Here is a 27561-nt window from a genome sequence, read left to right on the forward strand (position 1 = left end):
TAGGTAATACCACTTTGCTAATCCTAGTCTATTGTATTCAACAAAATCTGAAATAGGGTGCTTTTTAAAACTTTTCTGAGCTAGGGCGTTTCCGAATCGGTTGCCGAGGGGCAGTGATATCTCAATCAGAAGTCGATATATGATGCTACCACAATGCATTTTGAAGAGCACAATAGTTTTTGAATGTAAACGCACCGTTTAAAACCTGTAGATCTCATAAGCCAGAAAATAGTTTCATTTGAAGTGAAAAAAGTTTTATTTTACTTAAAAACAAGTTTAATATGAAATGAAGAAAGTTTAATTTAACTTGAAAAAGGTTTAATTTGAAGTGAAAAAAAAAATCATTTGATTTGAAAAAAGTTTCATTTCGTTTGAAAAAAGTTTAATCTGAAATGAAAAAAGTTTCATTTGAAATAAAAAAGAAATTTAAACAGCGTGACATCAGGACGGACAAGGCGACAGCTCTTTCGATTATACCTTGTAAATCTCTTCAGAGCCTTTCAACGCAAACGCATTCAGCCACGTCATGCCTTAGTTGTTGTAAAGTTTTCCCCAATTGCCTTCTTTGCACATTTTTATTCTTTTACACACTACATACTTCGTATGTAATTATGTCTTAAAGTTACTCTTGTTGGTAAGGCGATTTTCAAAGAAACTGGTATTGTTGCTGTTTTTGTTCTATTTTATAGAACTGCAACGAATTAACCAATGTTGCCTATTTGTAAGAGTTAAGCGGTAACCATCGTAGGAGTGCGGGTTCAAATCCCACTCCCGGGAGAAAAGGCTTTGAAGAGATTTACAAGTTATAATCGAAACAGCTGTCGCCTTGTCCGTCGTGATGTCACGTTGTTTAAATTTTTCCCAAATTATTAAATAAATTATAAAATTGCTTCATATAAATGTTTTCATTTATTTAAAGCAATACGGGTAATCCGCGCTTAACTCATACAAAAAAAAAAAAATCATTGATTTGAAAAAAGTTTACTTTTGAAATGAAAAATTTCCTTGGATTTGAAAAAAGTTTCATTTTGTTTGAAAAAAGTTTAATTTGAAATGAAAAAGTTTCCTTTGATTTGAAACAGTTTCATTTGGGTTGAAAAAGGTTTAATTTGAAATGAAAAAAGTTTCATTTGCGTTGAAAAAAGTTTAATTTGAAATGAAAATAGTTTCATTTGATTTGAAAAAAGTATCATTTGACTTGAGAATGCTATAATGCCACACCTGGCATAAAAACACAGCTTACTTAAAATATATTTTTTTAATTGGATCGCCTTCACTTTTAAACTTTTGTAATGAAGGTCAAAATTGTGTAACAAAGGGGTTAATTTAAATATATAATGAATAAAAAAAAAAATACTAAAACATTTCCAAGTCAAACAATTTGACGAAAATTTTAATTAATTTGGGCTTAAATTAAAAAAAAAAGCAAATAGTCAAAAGAGTTCCAATTATTGGCCGAAAAAAAAAAGAATTTAGTATGCGAACAAGAAAACTTGTGTTCAAATGTGAAAACAAAACTGCCTTTAACAAATAAACAAAAAAATAAATGTAAGGCGCGATAACCTCCGAAGAGATCTAAGGCCGAGCTTCCCTTCCAATTTGCGTCGTGCTCCTCTTGATTTTCCCTACAAATTGGCCGGACAGGACCTACATGTTTTATGCCGACCCCGCTTAGAAAAAATTTCTTCTAATTTAAAAACCTTATTTCTAAAATTTTGATGTTGCTTTGCCCGGGGTTCGAACCCAGGGCATACGGTGTGGTAGGCGGAGCACGCTACCATCACACCACGGTGCCTTTAACAAATACCTTTTAGTAATTATTTTTTCAAAGAGAATTTTGACATTTCATTAGTTATTTGTTGTTGTTTGATTTGTTCGCTTAAGTACATTGTCGGCAGCTTTTAAAGCGAAAGTTCACAAGCGAATTGTTGGCAGCTTTGGAATTTCATGCTCTAAACAAAAGCCCAAATGAAATAATAAAAAAAAAATTAAAAAAAAAAAAAAACATTATAATTATAAACAACGCGAAACAGCATTACAAACCAGTAGGCAGAGCAACAGACAACAATAAATGATGCAAGAGTATTTAGAAAAGTGTACTTGAAAGAAATATAAATGGGTTAGTAAGCTTAAAAGGTGTTCGAACAACAATAACAACCAACAAATGATGACAATAAAATATGTGAAATTTCGACCTTGAAAAAAGGTCGTCCGTCTGTCTCATATTCGATTTAAGTGTTTTTACCTACTGGGCATATGTAGGCATTCATTTATTTACATTTAGCTTAAGTGTATATTACAAAAACAAACAAAATTACTGTTGCAGTGAAGCGTTACTTTGTAGAATGAAAACAGCAGGAAAACCAGTTTTTCTTATTTATGCAAGATCGCATTACCTAAAAAAAAAAAACAACAAAAAATAAAAATGAGAAAAGAGATAACAAAAAAAACTTGTAAATTGCGCGCTAAGTAGATTTAAAATATACAAGCAGAGATTTTAACGACTGTGCGTTTTTCAATTAAAAACTCTTAATTTCAATGAATACATTAAATTTATTTATTTAATAAACAAACAAAAAACATATGCTTGAGCATTGCCTAAAACTGCATGTGGTGCACTTTAAGTGCAAAAACGCGTGCGTTGGAAACTTCGCTTTGCCCCGCTGCTCACCGCCTTTTGACAGCCATTTGTTTTTCTTCTGCTGTCGCTTCTATTGCCTTTTTCGGAGTGGCGTTTCCTGGTCGCTGGCCTGTTTCTGCATTTATGGTCAGAAACCTGTTACGGCCAATTGCAGCTGCAATCACCTGTGCCATCGATTGGTACAACATACGCGACGCTACTGCAAGTTTGTTGCAGAAAGGAAAATTGAAAATCAACTGATTCTTGTCGTTGACTTTTAACTAAGGCTTGAGGCAAGCTTTAGAAGCCGCTCAACCACCCGACCTATTCTCAATTGGTGTTGCACATCTATGTGCAGGGTGTGCATGTAGCCGCTATGAGGGGCTGAGGTAGATGGATGTTTGGATGGATAGTTGGTTGCGGTGATGGATTTTTGTTGTTGGTTGGCTTGCTTGTTGGGTTCGTTCGACTGCATGCCTCCAGAAGTTGGTCTACCAGTTTTGTCAGCACGTACAACAATTTTGTATGCTGCATTTGCTTAGTTACGAAAATGTGTAGTGCGTAGTTGCATATAGAATTTTGTTTTTGGTTAAGTTTTGTTTATGAATTTGTAAGCAGAGTAAAGCCAGTTTTGAAAATGGTTTTTCGGTAATTAATGACACACTTTCGGTGTTGCTGGCTTTCCATTTTTTACATGAATTTCCACACGAGTTTCCATTGCTCTCGATCGACTGTAACTTATAGACAGCGCATGCGTGAAAGTGAATGAAAGTGGCAGTAAGCAGGTTAACTGTTAGTTGCTGACCACTTCCCGTTGTAAGCGGTTGATTGTATACCTAAAATTTTAGCAAACGAAAAGCACAAAAATTGGTTTGCAAAAAATCTCAGCGCATTTGAATTTCCTCGTCCACTGACCGACATTTGATGCCACTGCCCGTTCATTTTTCTTTGCGTTGTTGTCGTCAAATCGATTGTTTTTGTATCTCTTCCTTCTAATCACGTGGCCGCACGTTTTCGCGTTATTGCGCTTCCCGCTTGATTATGTGTGCGGTACTTTCGTGCGCTGCTGCGTCAAATCGCATGCAGCACGTACGTCTAAGTAACGCTATGCTGCCGCTATAAAACTGCACTTCAACCTGTTGCAGCCGAAACGGATAGGCGCGTGAATGTAAATAAAAATAAGAACGGCGTAACAATAGGCCGATTAACACCGCAACGCATTCGCACAACAATAGCGGTACTTGCTACAGCAGCGAACACAAAAATAGCAGTGGGAATTTCTTATGAAGTTTTGTCAGTTAAATTCATTTTTATTTTTTTTATTTTAGAGAATTTAACAAAATATGTTCATGAAATTCGTAACTGAAACTGTGCACACCACTCTTCAAAACGTTTGCGAAAAAATTCGGAATAATTGGGTTGCGGAAGCTCTGAAACTGTAAAGCTTTGTATTCCGCTTATCAACCCCTTGAATCCCTCCTCTAACTTGTACTTTGTTAGTCTGAAAAGGAATAGGCTACAAAACTTCATGCTATACAAGATCACAGACAAAATGTTCGAACATTCCTACGTGAATCGTGAACGTGTGAGGTTGGGATGGGCAGAGCGTACTTGGGCCTGTCTTACGAATAGCTTCTGTCCTCCCAACATGAAGTGACACATTTCTTTGAAATATATATTACTGATTAAAAATCCAAATTATTGCGGCCTTTGTGACTGGCGTGGTGCCAATTAAAAACCAAAAAATTAACTTTTTTATGAGAAATAACGGAGTTTGAGTATCATTGAACGGATATACTGTGAATAACGGAGCATTTGTGTATAACGGAGAAATATTGAGATTTAAGAACTGGCGTAGTGCCAATTAAAAACCATACTATTTTTTGGTTATATACATAACGGAATATAACGGGATAGTGAGAAAACGTGGCGACAAGCTACATATTGATACTACACATAATTATATAAAAGAAAATTCTCGAAATGAGATTTAAAAACTGGCGTGGTGCCAATTAAAATCCAATAACATTTCATATACATTTTGATCTGGCATCATCGGTTTAGTCGAAGCCAATCACCCTCAACGTATGTCGAGTGAATCCCAAAAAAAACTGTTCGAAATTTTCGTAAAATTTTATAGAAATTGTCACTGCTATTTTCGTGCTCGCTGCTGTACGTCGACATAATGCTATTGCTGCGTTGCGTGCAATAACGGCGTTGCATGAAAATGCGCACGATTGAATCTTTGTTGTTGCTCGCTAAAATGTGCCGATAGAAAATACAACACTGATAACAGTTACGACACAAAACACAGCAACAAATTCACAGTAACAGCAAACATTATTAGAAACTGTATAAGGCATCATTGCCTTTGGAATACAATCCAGTGGTGGGCATCAATCTCACTAAATTGATAAAAACATTTCCAAGTATAGCGAAAAATCGACTTTTCCATTTTGTAAAGAATGCCTCCATATGAAATTCAACATTTCACAAAAGCCCTCTCTGTGTGCATACGGTGTGCACACCACTGCACTACTCGCAAGTCTTGCAACAAAGCAAAACAAAAAAATAAAAAATATTGCCTTGATCTAACTTGTGATATTTCGTAGCAAATCTGATAATCTGCCAGTTAAGGCTTGAGAGTAGGCGGATGAGCCGTCAAATGCCTAATGCTTAACTGCAAATTTTATATTTACTTTTGAAATGGCTTGTCGTACTGTTTTTATTACCGCTATTAGTAAGATTAGCGGTTTTTATCGCACATAACAGGTTTCTGCACCCAGCATAAAACCATTTGCGGTTTTAAATTTGAAATCGCCAATAGCAATACATATTTTCTTTAATTTCCGGAAGTTTTTTAAGGAAGAAATGTTTGGTTGTAGTCAAACTTTAACTTAAGAACATATGATAGATGAGTTTATAATTCACTCTAATAGCCGTGCGGAAGTCGTGATCTTTTTTGTAACATTTTGCTTTGAAAGCTTAGCTCCGCACGAAAGCATCTCGCATTAGGTCAAAGTTATTTGTATGTTGGGAGACAGTATTGTCTCTGATACGCTCGGGTAGATATTTCGACTCAGAAGGGCATAGGTAAAGCTGACACACTGATGCGGATTTTATCGTTACCACGCAATGGCTTAAAAGGCTAACGAATTTTGGCAGGATGTGCATTGGAAATTGTTTCTCTAAAGTACAGAGGACCTTTGAGAAAAGTGCAACTGACCGCACAAAAGCACCAGCTCATTGTTAGATTACTTTGTCGTGGAGAGCACAAAGAGAGCATACAATTTTCCCTTGACATTGGTGTGTGTGAATGAGGCCCTAAGGTAAATAATTGGATACATACCGTTAAAAGAATGCTGACAAGGAAGTTGAACTGTGAAACAGCACCCACAACTAAAGCCCTTATTGTGTTGCAAAGGGTGTGAATCGAGGGTGCTCAAGGGACTAGAATAACCGAGCCGCACGACAACAGTACAATTAAACACTAGCAAGTGCCGCCGGCCGGCCAGCAGTGTTGATCGATTTTCGTGCCGTTCATTTGATTGCGTAGCATACCGGCACCAACCCAGTTCGAAAATTGAGTGGCATTTGAATTTCAAAGCTCTTTTTATTTTCTGTGTTTCACTGAAATTTATTTGATTGTTGCTAGGAGCCAGCCGGAGCCAAAATATTGTTGTAGGGAGCCATACGGAGCCAAAAGAGCCATTGCGTGGCACCTTCGGTATGATTTACCACTTTAAGCAACAACAGAGGTCGTTATAGTGAATCCGTAATCCCCCTGAGGCCACAATTGCCAAAATTTTAGTGAATACTTCGGTTTTCATGTTGTTGTTGTAGCAGTGCTACACCATATCCCATAGTTGTGATCACTCACCAATTGTCATCAATGTCCTCTAACGGAAGTTTAAAAAATTTTGCAGTTTAAACAGGGTTAAATCAAACTAGCAGCCAACTATTATTAAAATAGTCGAAAAATTGTACTGAAATAGTCCTGAAAACAATGCCAAAACAGCATCAAAAGTTACCTGAAAACAATCCCCAAAAGTTTGCAAAATGATCACTAATACAACCCGCAAATTATACAGAAATAATTAAGGAATTATCCCGAAAATTATTCTGAAATTATTCTCGAACAGTCCCGCAATGACGGAGAATAGTTTCAATATTCCTCAGTGATCCTGAAATGATTGAAAATTATATAGGAATAGTCCTGGAATGTTTCCGAAAGTATTTCTGAAATAGTCCCGAAACAAATACGAAGTGATCGCAAAACAGTCTAGATATTAGCAAAAAAATAAAATGTAGTCCGCCAAAAACTTCTGGAATTTCGTCCAGTTCGTTGGCATAGGGTTTCTAAAGTTTCCTTCCTTCTCTACCATCTTTAGGGGATCCTACGCATGGTCGGAGAAGTCTGGTCTAGCAAGAACCTAAATAGTTCTTATATTATATAAAAGAGTCAAATATTTTTCCATAGATAATCCGATCCAGTTCTCTTACAGGATTCAGTCTTTGCCTGCTGGCTCATGTTCAGTATTCTGTTCGTTACGAGTATTGCTTTCAGTTCGGGAATATTTCATTAGTAATTTGCAGTTGTTTCCCATTTGGTTGTATAATCGATTAAACACTTAAAATGCAGCGCTTGATTTTGCCTGAAATCTTTTTCAACAAAATTCGTCATCTTAAATTCTTCGTTTTACAAATAAAATAGCGACCTTGAATTATAAATTTATTACGTTTTTTACACATACAAATATATTTGTTTTTAATTTGCATTCCATCTGCATGTTGTCTCAGTTGTTGTGTAGTATAATAATATTTTGCAAAATTCCAATAAAAAAAGTTAAAATAAATTGAAATCACAAAACCCGCATATTAAACAGTCGATCGGAGATGCGCAGCCCGTCATTGTAGGTTATGTAGGGTTGGCGCGACGTGAACGTTGGACATTGGGTTAATGGCCAATTTGTCGATTGGAAGTTTAGCGCAACCAATTTACGACTAATAACGTATTTTATGGCATGTCTAAGTGCTTTGCTTGTTGTTGTTTTGTTCTAACTAATTACTGGTTTTGCGATCAGTGTTATTATTTTTGTTGCTCAACTTACCTCTGGCAAAATTAGAATTCTAGCAATCTGTAAAAAATAGAGAATGACAGAAATTAAGCAACCGTCAGCACATAAATTCATGCCTGGAATTTTAATTAGAATTTTTGTGATTGCAATATTTTTTTAAATAAAGGGCATTTGCGCGAAAGCTAGGAGTTGTTTTGGAAGACTGGCAGAAGTGTTCTGTGTAAGAGACCTATCTCAGGCCTTTTTTCATAAATTCTCAAACTCAAATCAATATGTTTTGAATTTATGCTTATATAGGGTGTCTTTGAAACAAATTTTGAGATATAGCATCTTTGAAGCAAATATTTGCCGAAATGTGTTCAAAAATCACACAGCTATAAATCAAAAGCGAGTCATACGATTGAAAATTAAACAAAACAGCAGTTTGTGCGTTTGTTCGCTGTGGACCAAACGTTTAAACATGCTTGCGGCGAAAGCACACTAATACTTTTATGTTGAATTAGATGAAATGGTGAAAAAGGCCCAGAGAGTGTTCCTGTTAAGCCATTTTGGAAAGTTTACCGGTCCGCCAATGACTAATCAATTCTAAAAATTGTGAAAACAAGGGAAGGAGAAATGGAGGGACAGAGGAAGAAATACGGTGATAGGGTGAGTGAGGGAGTAAAGGGAGCTAAAGAGATAGAGACAGAAGAACTGGGAGAAGGAGATACGGAGGAAGAGTGAGAGAGAGAGAAAGAGGGACTAAGAGCCTAAACACCTCTTAAATGTCATGCAGAAAAACCAAAGTTAGGACAACCTCTGCCGGGTCTGCTAGTATTAAAAAAATATTTAAAAAAATATAAAAAAAAGTTCAAAACGTTCTTTCCTGAATGAAAACGCATAGTGTACAAGAAACCCGAAGTTTCAGAAAATTATATAAATAGTTGAAAATGATCAATACTTATGTACATACACTGAAAGAAATGGTGCTAGTAAAATCAACAAGTTGGTTCTGTTGTTCCTGACTTAACGGAGATTCGGTGAAACTGATCGAATTATGGTTAATTCGACCGAGTTCTTTGTCAAGCGAACAAATTAGTTTAGTCATTTCAACAGAAGAGAAATTATCGTTCTTAAGTTAACAAAATTCTGTAAAATTGACAGATTCCTAATCAATCTAACTGATTTTTTTGTTAACACAACTGATCTCACTGTTCATTTCAACAGCGATCAACAGTCAATACATGAGCAAATTTCAAAGAGAATTTTACGCTCACTGCGCTCTCTACTTTGTACTTATGTATGCTGTGTACTATATGTATGCACATATTTACGTATGTATATGACGGCCGCCGTGGTGTGATGGTATCGTGCTCCGCCTACCACACCGAACACCCCGGGTTCACACCCCGGGCAAAGCAACATAAAAATTTTAGAAATAAGGTTTTGGGGTCAAAATTCTGCTTTTTTGGAAATTCTGCATTCATAATTCCGGAAGTCAAAATTCTGCTTTTTTGGAAATTCTGCATTCATAAATCCGGAAGTCGAAACACCGGAAAACAATATTATGGAAGTCAATATTCTGGAAAAAGCCGATCCAACACCGGCTGCGCCATGCACCATTTTGCGTAGAACACCTTTCTGCATAGGCGGCCTTCGGCCGCGCTTATAAAAAATAACCCTGGGCTATGCCATGCCAAGTCCGGGTTTGTGGTATAACCGTGGCTACTGCCACGGTGATGTCCTTCTCCGTAGTACACCCTTTTGCGTAGGCGGCCTTCGGCCGCACTTTAAAAAAATAACCCTTAGCCGATCCAACACCGGCTACGCCATACCATGATTCCGGAATTTTGACTTCCAGAATTTTATCGACCCAAAATTTTGACTTCCAGAATTTTGTCGACCCAGAATTTTGATTCCGGAATTTTGGCTTCAGAATTTTGATTTTAGAATTTTGACCGTTTCCCTGCCGCAACATATGTACTTTTGTACAAAGCTGTCGCAACGACTTTTTTGTTCATTTGACTACTAAAACGGTCAATTACGAATCAACGATTTGTGCGCAGTTGATTCAACATCTTGTAGCGATGGATAAAAATTTACAGACATTTCGGTTGAATTGACCCGTATTTCGTTTGATTTTACCAGTTTTTTTCTTTCAGTGTATATTCATTTGGGTATATATTTCTTTAAACTTTTTTTAAATTTCATAATGTATCGCTACAAGTTATATGAGATACATTGGATTGAGACAGAAAATGTATAAAATATGATAATCTTAATTGGGACACGTGAAGTGGAGTAAACAACAAGTGTATCACAATATCAGCAGTTTCAAGCTTTTAAAACGAGCAACTCTGCAATCCACTTGTGTTTTTGGACATTTAACGAATTGTAAAATGTGCGAAATATCTCATCTAAACGTCGGGCTGCGTCATTCAACCGCGACATTTTACCATATCGTGTGACGAAATCCACAAATGCCAGCAGCATAACGCAACCACTCACCAATTTGGTAAAAAGCGTTTGTGAAATATTTGCACAAAGCATGTGTCTGCAGCTTAGATAAATAGATACCTATGAATGAGTATAAAATTTTAAACAGATGGCATACTACATATATGAAAGCACCTGTTGCCTCCTTTCGCCTCTGAATACGAAATTATTGCGCATGCGCGTCGAGCGCATGTTTTGGTCGCGTGAAAAACATGAAAACGTAACATGAAATGAAAAAATTGCAATGGAATTGTAATAACTTGCAAGACACTTGTCATGGCGTGGCCGATGGCGTTGTGTGTTTCTAACGCCACCCAACCAGCTGTTTTGTAGCTGCCCCTAACGGCTGGCCAGCATACCTCGTCTTTTATGCGCTTTGTATTGTTGTAAAAGTTCGGTATCATTGCGCGCCAACAGCTTTGCGCTTCAATTCATCCAAAAAATTCGCGGCGCCTTACTTCAGCGTTTCATATTACCACTTTGCACTTTATGGCGCTGCTCATTTGCATTTTGCCCTAATTTTCATTTGTCTTCACGAATTGCTGGCATTTTTTTTAAAGCAGCAGCACCAGCACCATTGCGCTTGAGCGAATTTAACAGAGACAGCGCTTGAGATTGCGTAATCTTTTATGATTTGTATTTAATTATTATTTTGGCTATTATGTGCTGTCATAAGAAAATTGTGAAAATTATCCATAACCGCAGTGAATGTAATTGCAATGGAATGCCGTGTAGTTGGAAGCTTCCGCCTTTGTGGCTGGGAATGCCAGTGCGACTGAGTTATACAAGCGTTAAGAAATTCCAGCGGTTTTATTAGCAGCAATATTTTGATGCGATTTTGAGCATTACACCGTTATTTAGTTCATCAATTTTTTTGAATCTTAGCGTTGAGCAGTAAGTAATTGAAAACCACAAGATCAATAGCGAATAACAGTTCTTCTTTGTGAATACCACTTCCAAGTCACATTAAGGCTAAACTGGCCAGTCCGTGAGGACCTCACATAGACTGAATAAGTCCATAATGTTCGTGTGTGAACCTTTTTTATACTCAGCTGAGCAGAGCTCACAGAGTATATTAACTTTGTTCGCATAACGGTAATCCCTAACGGCATAAACTAATCGAGATAGATATAGACTTCTATATATCAAAATGATCTGGGTGAAAAAAGAAATTCATTCAGCCATGTCCGTCCGTCTGTAAACACGATAACTTGAGTAAATTTTTAGGTATCTTGATGAAATTTGGTATGTAGGTTCCTGGGCGCTCATCTCAGATCGCTATTTACAATGAACGAAATCGTACTACAACCACGCCCACTTTTTCGATATCGAAAATTTCTAAAAACCGAAAAAGTGCGATTATTCATTACCAAATTCGGATAAAGCGATGAAACTTGGTAGGTGCGTTGACCTTATGACGCAAAATAGAAAATTGGAAAAATTTTGGACAATGGGCGTGGCACCGCCCACTTTTAAAAGAAGGTAATTTAAAAGCTTTGTAAGCTGTAAAATGGCAGTCGTTAAAGATATCATGATGAAATTTGGTAGGCACGTTACTCCTATTACTATATGTGTGCTAAATAAAAATTAGCGAAATCGGATGACGAACACGCCACTTTTAAAAAAAAAATTTTTTAAGTCAAATTTTATCAAAAAATTTAATATCTTTACTGTATATAAGTAAATTATGTCAACATTCGACTCCAGTAATGATATGGTGCAACAAATACAAAAATAAAAGAAAATTTCAAAATGGGCGTAACTCCGCCCTTTTTCATTTAATTCGTCTAGAATACTTTTAATGCCATAAGTCGAACAAAAATTGACCAATCTTTTTGAAATTTGGTAGGGGCATAGATTCTATGACGATAACTGTTTTCTGTCAAAATGGGCGAAATCAGTTGAAGCCACGCCCAGTTTTTATACAAATTCAACCGCCTGTCCTTCCGCTCGGCCGTTAACACGATAACTTGAGCAGAAATCGATATATATTTACTAAACTCAGTTCACGTACTTATCTGAACTCACTTTTTATTGGTGTAAAAAATGGCCGAAATCAGACTATGACCACGCCCACTTTTTCGATATAGAAAATTACGATATATGAAAAAATGCCATAATTCTATACCAAATACGAACAAAGGGATGAAACATGGTAATTGGATTGGTTTATTGACGCAAAATATAACTTTAGAAAAAAATTTTTGAAAAATGGGTGTGACACCTACCATATTAAGTAGAATAAAATCAAAGAGTTCTGCAGGGCGAAATAAAAAACCCTTGAAATCTTGGCAGGAATACTGTTCGTGGTATTATATATATAAATAAATTAGCGGTATCCAACAGATGATGTTCTGGGTCACCCTGGTCCACATTGTGGTCGATATCTCGAACACGCCTTCACATATACAACTAAGGGCCACGCCCTTTTAAAACCCTCGTACAAACACATTCTAGAGTCACCCAGGTGCACCTTTATGGCGATATCCCGAAATGGCGTCCACCTATAGAACTATGGCCCACCCCCTTTTACATTACTCTTTAATACCTTCCATTTGATACACATGTCATAAAAACACGTTCCAGGGTTTCCCTAGGTTCATTTTCCTATATGGTGATTTTCCCTTATTTTGTCCCCAAAGCCCTCAGCTGAGTATGTAATGTTCGGTTACACCCAAACTCAGCCTTCCTTACTTGTTTTATTTTAATTTTGGATTTTAGTTTGAGATTTCTCTTTGCTCTCAGCTCACGAAATAACTGGGTTTCCACGTTAAAAATACTTTTTGAACAACATTTTCTTATTTAAAAATATTTTTTCACAACTTGGCAGTGATTTTCAGTGATATCATCGATACTTTTATGCAATTTTTTTGTAAACAATGGCCTTTGTTTATTTCAAGATTTGTAGTAAGCAATTAAATGCAGATAGTAAAATATGCAAAAATCATTATAAACAAATTGCTTCATTATGTAAAATTTTTGCTTGTAAATGCGATGAAAGCTTAAGTATTGAGCGTTGTAAAAAAAGATATCAACATTAATATAATATTCGTACAAAAGTACATGTAAGCGGGTATTTTTTTTTATTTCAATAGTTCATACGAGTGGATTCTAAAGGAATGCAAAGCTCTGAGTATATGCAAAATATATGAAATTTAAAAAAATTCTACTCTGTCATGAAAGAGAATTGTACAAAAACAAATAACTATGATTCGCACAAAAAAGTATAGTAACATAATGTCTTAAATTGTGATATTAGCGTATAAAACACGACAGCCCTAGTGGTTAGGCAACATCCCAGTAAGAATAAATAGTACGGGGTAATTGATTAGTTACCAAACTGACACACTTGACTATAGCCTTGGTTAGGAGCATAAAACAGCCGGTTAATTTTCTGAGAAGGTCGGGCAAAATATCACCTACGCAAAGAGAGCGCGCTCTCTCAATATTTGTGACGTTTTCTCTCATTTCCACTTATACGATTTTGTATAACAGCTTATATATGTGTCACGTTTACAGGTTAAAGTTCACTAGAAAAAACCCACTTTTCTTTTGCCCGCTTCGCTTTCAGTCCAGATATGCTCACAGGGAGCAGGTTTCAGTCGAGTAATCGTGGTCCGAATTTCGGTGAACCCTTTGAAAAACTTTACGAAATTTTCCTGACGATAATGATGGAACCGTTTTCGAAATGTTACCATCGCAATGTGTTAGTTAATGTTTCTTTATTTTTATTAACAAACAAAAATAATAATTGAATAACAATTAATAATAACCAATGTGATACCAATTTCAAACAGAGAGTTACAGAAATAATTAGTTAAGTTTTTTATATTAAAGCTCTTATTTAATTTTAACTTACTTAATGCTCAATGGAGTCAAAAATCTTGTCGTTTCTGGTTTCTGTTTCGGCTTTTAATGTCAATGCAATGAACGACGGGTTGTTTTTAACTTAAAACTTAAAAATTTTAAATACTATCGATTTGTAGTCAAAGTGTTTTCCATTTGTTTTCGGCGTGTTGTCATTTTATCGATTTGTCATCAAAAAGTTATATAATTATTATCGATTTACTATCGAAATGTTATCTATTATTTATAGAAAAGTTATCATGTTATCATTTTATCGATTTGATATCGGAAATTTATCGAATAGTTATAGATATGTTATCAAAAACTATTATTACACATAGAACTTCTCAAGTACTTGGTAACTTGTCAGCACAAGCACTCATGATTTTAATACGATACATTTCCGATAACAAATCGATAACTTTTTGATAAAATATCGATAACTCCACGATGAGCAAATTTATAAAAATTCGATAACTCTTCTATATTTTGTCGATCACACACCCATAACAAACCCTTCCTTTCTTTTCCTGTGCTCCCTTGGCTTTCCCTTCCTTTTCTTTCCTCTCCTTCCGATACCTAATTTACATATTATTCTCACGGAGAAATTCAATGAACACTGTTGATTAATAAAAATAATTTGGCGCGATATTTCTTCGATGGGATTTAGCTCGTTTCTCTCCTGGAATCTTTGGCATGCTACTTTTAATTTTTTCCAAAAAGTTGTCGTGACTTACACGTTCAACGCCGACTCCGAACAGCACTTCCCATTCAGAATAATTTTTGCTGAGAACTTTTTCATTGGCTAAATTACACTCGTAGTGTTTAATTCTCCGGGACGTGTACCCAGGATCGGTTTGGCAAGAGAGCGCTTTAGCCGTTGCTTATTTCAAAGAAAAAATTATAAAATCTCAGGTTCCTTTTTCATACCTTCCAATAACAGAAATGCAGCAGTTAATCCCACTAATTTCGTTCATAAGCAGTTTTCAAAAAATTGATGCTGCCTCCTAAGCACTGTCACTCTCCGCTTTCACCCTTTCTTACACTCTGCAAAAATTGCTGTGTTATATGCTTCATTTTTTCATGTTGGAGTGTTCATAAAAGACTTCTCTGCAATGACTTAGCGGACCACCATCAGCCGATCATTGGTCGAAGTTGAACGACCACGAACACGACACGATGGCAATTGAATCGAACACGGGCATGCCCAATTAACCCAAAACTTTTCTCATAGTGAACCTCGGCCTCAAATACGTAAAATATAATCGGTACTACGAAAATTTTCTATCGTATAGGCATCTCAAGAACGATTGGCAGATCAAGTTTTTATTGAATTTACTGCCAAAGAAGGCGTCACTCCCTCTTCACTTCCCAAGTTAGAGGAAAGCATTCAGACGTCATTGTTCACTGAATTGACTGCTCAGGGCAAATACAGGCCAAACTGTTTATACTTCCGGCAACGAAAGTATCAGCCAAACTCATTAATCTAAGCAGGGAGTACCTAAGAACTCTTACTGGGTACTATACGGGACACTGTGGTCTACGATATCACCTAAGTAAGTTAAAGCTATCCGATACTCAAATTTGTCGTTTCTGTGAGCTGGAGGATGAAACGCCGGTTCACATTCTCTGGGAATGTGTCGCTCTGGCTAGGCAGAGACTCTTCCATCTAGGTGGTGCGCCTTAATCCCAATGTGATATGGAGTAAAAAGCCTGAAGAGGTACTTAGATACATCAAAAGCCTCCCCATTCAAAATTAGGCTGAAAGGTCATTCACAATAGATCTGTACAAAGGTCGAAGTGCTTCCAGGCCTAGTAATAATAATAATAATTAACTTAATCACAGCAGCCAGTTTTATGAAGCCATCTTAAATTATTCATTTATCTATAATTTACCGCAATTTCCTTTTCTCCATGTTAACTGAAGCCTCGGCTGTCAAAGAAAAATTTTAAGCAGAAGTCAGCTGCTTTGTTGATTTTTTTGTATTCACAATAGATTTTTGGGATTTATTCTACAAAATATTCACAAGTATCGATTTAACTGGGCGTTGGTCGCCCTGTATTGGTTCAGTTCTTACTTAACTAGAGATGGCGAAAACGACCCTTAGTCTTCCTACTAGTTTTGAGGTGGTTTGTAAGCAGGTTGTTTGACTGCAGGGCTTACCATATATCTTGCATGCATTTGTATGTACTTGTATATATTATATATATATATATAATGCAGTTATGAAAGTACATATTTTTAAAGTAGTTCCACTTTTACCATAATGAAATATTTCAAGAGACCGCCAAAGTGTTAATGAACCTTGAAGCGTGGCCGTTTGAACACCGCATGGAGCGCATCGCTTTATTCGTTTGCTTCGAGTCAAAACTTCGAAAGAAATTAACGTTCAATACTTTTACTTAAATTTATGATTTGTATGTACATAAATATTTATTGTTATTTCTACGCAATAAATGTAGAAGAAGAAGAAGCAGCAGGCGCTTTTGTTTAATATTGTCATGAAAAAGGTAAAAGTTTTAGTGCCAAAAATATCTGTAAATATTGGAATTATATGAAGTTTTTATAGTAATTTTACTTTCATATTTCTACGCTCGAAAGCAAGGTGCACACAAAATAAAGCAAGCTTATAATAAATATTTATTGCAAATAAAGACGAACAAAACAAAAAACTCACAAAAAATGTTTCGTTGGGAAAGCGCGAGCTTCTTAGCACCGCCTCGATAAAGATTTTTGTTTGTTTAATTCGCATTTCGATTTGCATTTTGCTTTGAATTTATATTTGGAGTTAAATTTGTTAAATTCGCTTTATCAATTCAAATATTGAATTAACCTGAATTTGTAAATCGCAAGTTGATGTCGTTCACGTCCGCCTCTTTTTTGCTGCGCTCATAGCTTTCAATTTGCCTTCAGCAGCTCGCGCGCTGTCTTTTATTGGCGTCAACTGAATTTTTATAAATGAAAACTCAATCAAATCTGCGCTACCAACAACGCCTGCTTTTCACGCTGTGAAGTGCTTGGCGAGTTTGGAGTTTTGCTAATGCATTTTGGTGCAAATAAGTTGCGAGAGCCGCCTGCCTGTTATGGGGTGTGTCCCGTTTGTCAGCTGTAAAAGTGGCTACCAAATGATTTGATTTCAAAAAAAAAGTATCAAAAAAAGTTATAAAAGAAGTTTGATTAATGCACATCAATTAAAGATTAATTTATATTGCCGAGCAATCAAATTTGACGTGTTAATGCGCTTTTGAAATATTCAGAATCAGTTCTTTGAATTTTGTGTCAAAAGGCGTTTTAAATGCGACGCATGATGGCAGAAGCAACTTAGTAGACACCCGCGGCTATGAATAATAAAATATGAAAGAGAATGCAGTGCGAGATTGTAGTAGCTCGCCTCTGGTCAACATACACTGATGGCGAAAATAATAGCAGTACCTCTGATTCAAATTGTTTGATTTATTTCTCTATTTTCTATCGCAAAAAAATAATTCGATTCTAACATGTTTACCTTTCTTACTAGCATGAGTTTCGCAAGAAAACTCTACATACTCCCTAATAAGTCGAGTCAAGCACAGTGGAGTGCTCTCATCCTCGATACACAACAAAAGTTTTGTTAGGGATTTTTGTCTTCGTTATGTTCAGTGTTTCCAGAAATTTTCAGAAATAAATCTAGATGGCTAAAATAAAGAGCTAAATAAAAATCTAAAAGTTTAAGACAATTCATCAAACATTTTGTTCTGTTCCTCCTGCTTCTAGCGATAAAGACACTCCCCGAAGGTTTTGGGGAGCACATATTATCGATGATTATGTTAGATTTGGTACGTTCCGGTAACAAGCACCATTAAAGTACTAGGCCAACCATCTCTCGAACGATTTGATATGACCACATTGAACCATCTAAGCCTGTGGGTTTTAGTCGGCTCTTACGACATGCCGTGGGTGTATCTTAACAGACAGCTATACTTACATGCACGTAATGTCGTGTTACTATTATATGTCCCATCAGTGTATGTTGTTGAACTCTCTTGGCAAACACACGAACTCCCGGCGACACAGCAAATGCACGTCTGGTCTGCGTATGAAGTCTGCGTACAAAGAATGCCAAATATGCTGTATATGTGCAAAAATATTGTGACGATCATCACTAAGCTGTTAGTAAATAATCACACAACAACAAAAACATGAAGCAGTCACTCTTATGTACATGCACACATAACCAGCAGCTCGTAGTGAAGAGATATCTCACACATACACACGTGTAGTCATCAGCCGAAGTAGTTATTCACACATACAAACGCATATGACTATGAGAAAAGCATAAACTACAAATATAAATGTATATCGCTGGCAACCAAGCATGAGCTACAAGAGTCCTAGAAGATGAAACGTCTAGACATTTGGAGAAATATGCAGACGATGCAACAGAGAGTATAAAAGCAGCGCAAGCTGAGTAATCAGTTTGATTTAAGCACGCTATCAGTTGCGAAGTGAAATATAATTGTGAAGTATAATTGTACTACTCCCAAAGTAGTCTAATAAAGACCATTTTGCAATACAGCATATTGGAGTGATTTATTCAACAGATTTATTCAACAGGCGGCCGCCTTGGTGTGATGGTAGCGTGCTCCGCCTACCAAACCGAATGCCCTGTGTTCACACCCCGGGCAAAGCAACATCAACATTTTAGAAATAAGGTTTTTCAATTTGAAGAAAATTTTTCTAAGCGCGGTCGCCCCTCGGCAGTCTTTGGCAAGCACTCCAGTGTATTTCTCCCATGAAAAGCTCTGAGTGAAAACTCATCTGCATCGCAGATTCCGTTCGGAGTCGGCATAAAACAAGTAGGTCCCGTCCCGCCAATTTGTAGGAAAAATTTAAAAGGAGCACGACGCAAATTGGAAGAGAAGTTCGGCCTAAAATCCCTTCGGAGGTTATCGCGCCTTACTGTTTTTTATTTTTTATTCAACAGTTTAGCGATTCGAACCTTAGCAGAAGGTTTTAAATAAGCGGAATTTCCCAAAATTCGTTACAATATGATGAGGCCCTTCATTAAGCTTAGTATTCAGCACTCAATAAATAAGGGTCATACGAAACAAAAGGTTAAAAAAAGTTATAAAAATTCCACTTGTAGAAGCGTACATGTGATAGAGTTAACGTCTTAAGAATACTTAATGCGATTAAAAAATTTTTGGGATGCGGAAATAAAAAAATAAAAGATCTTAACTTATATTACTGATTGCAGAGATATTTTTTCACTTAAGACCGGTATTTTTTTTTTTAGTTTCGTCGTTAAAACAGCTGTTGGTAAACTATGACCCCATTTATTATATATGAGGTTTTTAAAGGTCGTACAATCTATGCAAAATGCTGTGGAGTGCGTCAATGTTTGCGTACCTGTGATTTCTTCATAACTATTGAAAATTACAAATATCAGCGACGGTTTTGAGAAAAATTTGTATTGACTGACTTATAGCGGCAACATCTGCAGATCGTTCCCAATTTAGATTACCAACAATTGGACTTACACACCCACAATTTCCGCTCTCGTCACAGGAGCTACCTACGACAATATGAACAAATAAATCTGTGATTTGTGCTTCGGCTAACCAGCAGTAGATGGCAAAGTCGCAAGACAAACCACGACTAAGTAGCCGAAGATGGGGCTGTAGTCTGCGAGAGGAGGCATTTGCACAGTCCACTAAAACCGGATTTGTATAGAAGGCGTTGCTAAGAGTTTCGAGACGGATAGGCATGTTAAAAATTTTAATAAATTAAAGAAAAATACACATTTCTTCTTCTTAATAAGAAGAAATAGCAACGAAGTTTTCCTATTCGAGTTCTTTTAGACCTGCCTACTAAGCTTTAAGCGGCCTGCTGTAAATGTGATGCAACTAATTTTAGTGCTGCAAAAAATTCTTAATTACAACATTCACCAGATTGCATGTAATGATACTCAATAAAATGTTGCTAAAAAAATAAAAATTTTACAACAACTACAATAAAGCAATAACAATAAATGCTTATCTAATGAGCCACAACTACGCAATGCTCGCTGTTAGCGTTCCAAAGTTTTAATTTCATACAGATGCCATAAACAAAAGCTTAGCGCGCATTTGGTTGTGGCTTAACGCAGCTTTGTTTGAATGTATGTATGTATTGGTATACAATGTGTTAATGCCCAACACTGGATGCACTGGTGTTTGTTTTCATATTGCAACAATTGCTTAGTGACGACACAGTTCGTCGGTGAACGACACACAAGTCACTAGGTGCCGAGGTGTGTTTGTAGGTGCATTTAGTTCTTCGTTTGTAGTTGTTTATTGCTTTCTTTGTTGTTGCTCCACCATGTATTTTTGGTTCTCGTAGTTTACGCCCTGTTCATAAAGCCATAAAAGTATGTGCGTGCTTTACTTGCAAGGAAATAAATATCTGATGAAATTGTGCGCCAAGCTGGCGCTAACAGAGCAACAGGTTAAAAGTGACTCTGCCCTTGTCAAGGCCATGCTGCAGGCAGGCGCACACGTGTGTCATCGTGTAAAGAGGAAGAGAAAAAACGACAAAAAGGCATAAAAATGCTGTGTATACAAACTAACACTGCATGCAGTCCTAAGTGAACCTGCCAAGTCAGTTTCACGCGCCCGTTGAAGGACGTTCACTTGCAGGATCTCATACCAACCTCCAATTCAATGGCTGTAACTTTGTATGCATATGGGCATATCATAGCAAAAGTTGCAGTTTCATTTTTACAAGAACAACAGCAACAAATCACATACTCAACACTGCTATGCCCATCGTTTGTATTGTATTTTGTACGACATTGTGATTGTTGTTGTTTCTGGGTTCGCTGAACTTGCGCTCACTGATGCGAGTGCTTAGCGAGCTCCAACTGTGCCTTCTTGGTTTATATTGGTTTGGATGTTTTGTTGTATTGATTGTTATCGTTGTTTTTATCTATGATGATGTGGCTAAATTACTAATGAAAGTTCAAGTTACGGGCGCTGTGAAATGGAACAGTGGTTGGGTGCAGTGAGTAAAATATTATTTTTTTGTTGTTTTTGTGCTGAATTATAAAATTTTAATTTTAAATTTGCGACTTTAATCTTATTCAACTTAAGAGGTGTAAATCTGGGTGACCTTGTAACAGGTGACGTCCGAGTAAGCATTACAGGAGCATCTACAGATAAAAACAATTTAAAACCAATCAATCCATCAAAAATTCCACCAAAGAATTGAAGAACGGGGATTTAAGTCTATAACTTGCTTAGAAGGTTGTTTCGGCCCTCGAATAATGAAATAATGCCGTGAGTCTTCTCTGGAAGAATAATATATTTCACTAGTAGTGATCTAACCGAAATTTTGCGTCAGATATATCCTCCATAAACTTTTCAGATTCATTACATCTACATGATTCTCCCTCTGATTTCTTCCTTATTTCTCCAGACTATCTCTCTTTCTCACTCTATAAAATTACCAAATTTTTTTTGGAATAATAATTTATATCTCCGTGGTCTACCAAAATTCATTCTATAAGAGTATAGCCTCTTCATTGTGAGGCACTAGAAATATTTCCTTTCTATATCGTCTATTTCGTCCACTGTGCGTCATAGCTTAAGCAAATAGTGTGCTACTTTGGTCAATGTGCTCAATCAGTGGCCGGTGACTGGCGGTCGCTGCACCATAGAGCAACTTCATGCCAAGAGACCACTTCCAATCCGCTTTATTATAATTGATCGTTGCCGGCAACGCAGCTTTGCAAATAAAGACGAGCTCCAGATCTCTTTCACAGCATTCTTTGCTGTTTATTGTTTTTGTTGTTGTTGTTGGTGTTTGTGGCGCACCAGCGTATGCCATATCAGCCGAAGCAGCAGCAGCAGCTGCTGATGGTTGTTATGCAACAATTTCGCCGCAATTATTTATGTAGAATTCTTTCACATTGGCGACTTCTTCATCAATCTTTTACTATTGTGTTTATTGCTGTTTTTATTTTTGTTGCTGCTGGTTGCGCTAATGCCAATGGTTGGCTTCTACTTCTAGCAGCCAAAGCGGTTTTGTGGCTCTGATTAATGACGTTCAGTAATTGCGAATGATGGCAGTCAACTGGCACAACAAAAATATTCTCCTATTCTATTGCGGCCTTTTGTAGACGCCACTTTTATTCTATTGTTCTTAGCATTCATTTCATTCTGAACTCTAGAGCCGACTTTTCTGTATTCTTTTTTATTATTATTCATTCTGCTGTTAAGCCATTTATTTTGTTGTCTGTCTATTTGTTGTTTTGTTTGTTCGTTTGTCGGTTCTCGCAAGCAATTGTTGCTGCTGTAAGGCTTCATTGTTTGTTATTGTTATTGTTGTTGTTGCTTTTGATGATCAGCAATGTTGGCTGCTGCTGCAATCAGTAATTGTGACCAGAGGTCTTAATTTGATGTTGTTAAAGATAAACTAAACGCGATGTGGCCTCCTCGAGCATAATAAAGTCTAACTGCAATTGCTTTTGTGGTTTTTGTTTTTGTTGTTTCTTTAGTTGTATTATTGCTGCAGGTAGTATTATTAATATTGCTGCTGTGGTTGTTAATAAGCAGACGAGCAGTTTTGAGTGGAATTTAATTTAAAAAATAATAATTGATTAAGAAAATTCAAAACCGCATTACCATAATTCAATGGAAACTTATTCCAGAAATTAGTTACTAAAGAAACTACGCAGCGTTGTAAATCAGTGACAAATACACTGAGGTCGCGGTTTCGTCATATCAAAGGACTGTATACAACATGGACAAGTAATTACAGTAGCTCATAATGACGAGAAGCTTCTGTATTCCACCCGCAGATTTTTGTTAAAAGCTCTGATTCAGTTTGGTTTTTTTCGACATCTACATAATTTTAGTACCTAATAAATTTTCAAATCAAAACTTTAACTAAATAAAAAAGCTCTTCAAAAGCGGCCAGCGCTGCCTGTCTACCTATTCCACCAGGTCCAAGACGCTGTTCATCGATTCTACGTCTGTTATCTCCTCCATCAATCAGCGGTTGGCAACATTTCCCTTCTAATATTACAACAAAATACAATTATCGGCTACATTGTGTGTGTGTGTGTGTGTGTACGTCTGAACCAAATACCACCAAAAAAGGAAAGAAAGGAATAGGAGCCTTTTCGACTCTGGATTGACTTAGTGCTTACCCAGCATTCTATGAAAGCCACCTTAAAAAGTTATTTAATTAAACCTACTCTAAGATCAACATAAGTTTATTGTGCGTCATTGTATATATGTAAGTAATGGTTAGATAGTCAGTGTAGATTACCCAATGCATTTTGTGGGCTCGCATTACTGGACTTCTAAATGTTTCAGCCACGGTTTTTTATTCGCCTTTAATTATCAGCCGCTGCTTCTTCATACACATTCTAAATAGTATTACGTGTACTTGAGTTGCATCTACATTAGAGTGTGTCGGTTATTGATATACTAATTCTTCAGCTATATCGTTCTATGTGAAAACTACTCTTACATGTCTGACAGTCTGTGATATGTAGCCATCTGTAGTTATATTGACGTTAGATGTACTCTCTTAGCATTAGCTTGCAAGTGTCAAAGAGTTTACCTAAGCGTACTTTGTCATGATGAATTTGCTTGGTCGTGTCATGCCTAGCAAGGTCGTCTGCCATTTAGTTACCCTCTATGTCCCCGTGAGTGCGGGCCCAAGTGAGGTGTACACGGTTATGTTGGGCCGCCTCCTGAAAAGATGGGCGACAGTTTAGTGTTAGTGCCGAAAATAATGAGTAAGAACTAAGAAATTTGATCATCGCTTCACTGTCGCTTAAAATAAAGATTACATGGCCAAACTCCGGCTTCCACGATGGCTGATATTTCTGCCTAGATGACACTACAGTGATCAGATAGTCTGAAAATTAGTTAGAGTTATCGATTCTCTGAATATCCTCCTCCTCCAACCTTACCGTTTAGCTTAGAACCGCCGGTTATTATAGAAATGCTGCCGTCCTAAGCGAAGCGCCGGTCCGACTCTGCCCTAATACACCTGCTGGGAATGTTTATCATAAAGTTGTTGTCCGCAACTGTGGTGGCACTGCGGTCTATGCTTCGAGGAAGAAAACTATACTTGCTTCGTATGTTAGAGTGTGCTGTGGTTCTAGTAGTAAAACTTGACGACTATCTTGAACTCTGTGTTGACGCTGCCGCGCTCGGTATCCATTTAGAGCACCACTCATGCTGATCATACTAGATCTGTGCACTTTCCCCAAAAATTTAGATTTGACGCTCTGCTCAACCCCATATAGTAATATGGTCCCCCATTTTTTGCCAACGGCTCTTTTACATGTATATAATGCAATGTACGCTTTCCTTTGGCGATATATGTCGTTATCCTTTCAGTTCAGCTTTTTTGTCGAGAACTGCGCCTAGCAATTTGGCCTTGTCGGCCAAGTTAATGCGAACATCATTTAGTTCCGGTTACGAACAACTAAATGACATCCTAAATGGTAAACGATTTTCGTGGAGCAGTGTGGAAAGAAAATCTGTAAAACGACACACCCTAATAAGCATAAATCGACTATGTCCATATAATGTAAAATTTATTTTCGCTATTAAAATTGATCATAATTTTTTTATGCTGTATGGCGGCAAAAGTGATTAGTGGTAATTGTAAACCAAATACAAATCCATAAAATCGGCTACATAAAACTACTTCCATTAAACCTGAATTGCGGCTCAGTGCCGAAACGAGTATTTATACATGTTTTGGTATTTTGTTGAACCTTTCTCTTTTGGTCGGTGCACTAGACCGCCGTTACAGCGCAATCAAAAAACTGCACAAAATCAAAAAACAAAAAAAAAACACTATGACTACTCATCAAGAGGTCAAAGTTCATAACAGCTCAATATTGCTGCATTTTGCAAACTTTTACACATATGCGCTTATGTGGACATAACATACATATGTGTTGTTGTATATTTTGCTTTAAACATAATTTTTGTTAGTTTAAAACAGCATTTAATTTGTGGCTCATGTCAGTTGTAGAGATATACGCCGCCGATAAACGCCGCCGCCGCCGCCGCCGCCACCGCCGATTTTGGTTGTTTTTCGCACGCCGCCGCCGAATGTCAAAAATATCGACGCGGCAGCGGCGTCCGGCGCGTTACCAAATTTTCTACTCGTTTAAGACTGTTTAGGCCATTTATTGTCATGTCGAAAATTGATCGGATATGGTCGAAAGTGGTATCAACGGATACGCATCACTGCCAGTTATAAGAAACTAATTCCGAAATTTAACTCTAACTGTTCAAAAGTTATTTAAAAAAGCAGGCGTTTTCGATGTCAGCTTAACGCGGACTTTGCATCGCCCAATTCACCAAGTTATTAAAACAAAACACTAAAAGAAAAGTTATATAATAAATTTATATGCTCACTTTGCATATTTTTTTTTTTTTTTCAAAAAATTAATAATGAGCAATGAATTCAAATAAAATGACCTACGGCGAACATGTTTTCAAATTGTCCTCAAGTTGTTGAAAAAAGCAAATTACCCAAAAATGGTGCCAATTTAAAAAAAAAAATTTATATTGCGATTGGATGAAAGAATAAGCGAAATCAGTGATGCAAAATCCTTTAGTAGGTTCTAGGGGCATAAAAACCCCTTTGTAATGATTCTTACCTCATACCTAAGTTGAGGTTATATGTACGTATGAGAAGGGTTTGAAAAATCACTTGGGCTTAAATTCAAACATCTGTTGCGAAACTTAAAAATAGCGTCTGAAATGTTAATTTTGATTTTCACACTTCATCCTTCAACACCCAAGTCTCCCGGTTTGACATTTTCTAAAGTTGGCGGCCCCATCTAAAACTAGTCCCTTGGGGTGAATCACATTGATTATAGTCTATCGACCAAGTTTAAATATCACCTAAAAGTGGTGAAGTAAAAGCTTTCCCAAGACAGTCGACAGTGTATGCTACTACCCTAACGTAGTGGACAGTCGAACTAGTCTCAGAACTGAAGCTACGCGGTCATCCATAATGAGCTCTTATAGCATAAGGCCGGAAAACAACAGTTAACATCTTTCACCGTAAAATCGGCCGACTTTCATTCTAAAATATCATTTTGATTTCACGAAGACTATTGAAATCAATGTTGTGAACACAAACAAACGTCTGCAAAGTTTGGTCTACATTTTAAAAAATTTATCCAGGGTCCTTGTAAAATTTTAATTATGTAGATGCGCAGAGTATTATACGATTTTCACCCATGAGTTACACAATGACATCCACTTAGACTGCTTATGATTTCGAGGTCGGCATCCTTGGCGGCATAGTCACTCCATAACGTTTCAAAAAAACTGGAGGCGCCCTGTGCCACGAGAGTCATGAGTATTAATAGACCATTAATAGCCACTGTAAGTCGCCTTTGTGCGTGACCGCCAAGGAGCCACAAATGATTTAAAGAAATTGTGTTCGCGACGATTATTAGGAGTTAACCCCAGGTGAAACTACGCTTTGTACGAGATATACAGACAAAAGTGTGACCATTTTATGTATCTCTATTTCATTTCAGCAGACGCAGCAGTACCAATTCCAAAGACCGGGGTTAGGTTCAAAGCCTCCCTAGAGTAAGTGAACGAGGGACAATCCCTCCGCAAAGAGCTACTCTTGAAAATTTTTGAACGATCTGCGAGTTTTTGAGGCAAAAACCCCGGATCTTTCCGAAATCTTTAAATACACTTTAAATACATACAAACAAAACCTTTCCTAAATATTATTTTTTTAAATAGAAAAATTAAGTTTTTTAAAGTAAGAGCACCGGCGTATGCCGACGCGCCGCCCACGCCGTATATAATAGAGCCTACGCCGCCGCCGCCGATAAAGTGATCGGAGTAAACCTCTAGTCAGTTGCGCATGCGCATACGGCAAATGTCCTCATTGCGCCAATCAAATAATGCGCAGGTATTCAGTAAGTAGTAGCGCACAAAGCTATAGCTTACATATTGCACTTTATTCTTACAACAATAACAGCGAGCGTTTTGTTAATTGATTTTTTTATCTTATGTAAAATTTTTATTTATTATTATTTTTTTTTTCAAAAAAGGTTTCCGCATTTTGCGTACTTTTTTGATTCAAGCAGGTGGTGTGAACGGAAAACAAGTGTATGTGCATGGATGGATTTCCTTTTCAATTGCTGATTTGATAAATTGGTATTTATATACACATAAAACTGAACTAGTTTTTAGAACGCGCGGGGATTTAATGTACTTATAAGAGGTGCTTAGACAAGTCGTAACCATTCAAAGCTGATTTCGGGTCTTATGAAGCCCTTCATATTATATTTGCATAATTTTAAGTGTTGTTTTCTGAAGCTCACCTGCTTGCTTATTAATAAAAATCTTCTAAAGGGAAGTTCCTTGGAAATTTTCCAACGAATTATTTGTGCCAAAACTTTCATTTTACACTTCATTCTTTAAATTTTTTATTCAAATTTCTTTATCAAAAAGTTATAAAAATTTACATTCAACAATAAAATTGAAATCTGCTTCTGCGCATATATATTC

At 36.8% G+C, this 27561-nt stretch overlaps 1 protein-coding gene across 9 annotated transcripts in view; it reads right to left on the reverse strand.

Moving 5' to 3' along the window:
• The window catches only part of LOC137248391 (uncharacterized), a 130773-nt gene that overhangs the window by 80839 nt on the left and 22373 nt on the right, over positions 1-27561 (reverse strand). Inside the window, exon 3 of one of the 9 annotated variants that reach the window (XM_067779326.1) lies at positions 7732-7758. The exons of the other annotated variants lie outside the window; for them this stretch is intronic. The gene's annotated coding sequence lies outside the window, so the exon portion shown is untranslated. The remainder of the gene's footprint in view (positions 1-7731; positions 7759-27561) is intronic. 9 annotated transcript variants of the gene reach the window in all.

The sequence above is a fragment of the Eurosta solidaginis genome, chromosome 4, assembly GCF_040869045.1.
Source record: "Eurosta solidaginis isolate ZX-2024a chromosome 4, ASM4086904v1, whole genome shotgun sequence".
Classification (NCBI taxonomy): domain Eukaryota; kingdom Metazoa; phylum Arthropoda; class Insecta; order Diptera; family Tephritidae; genus Eurosta; species Eurosta solidaginis.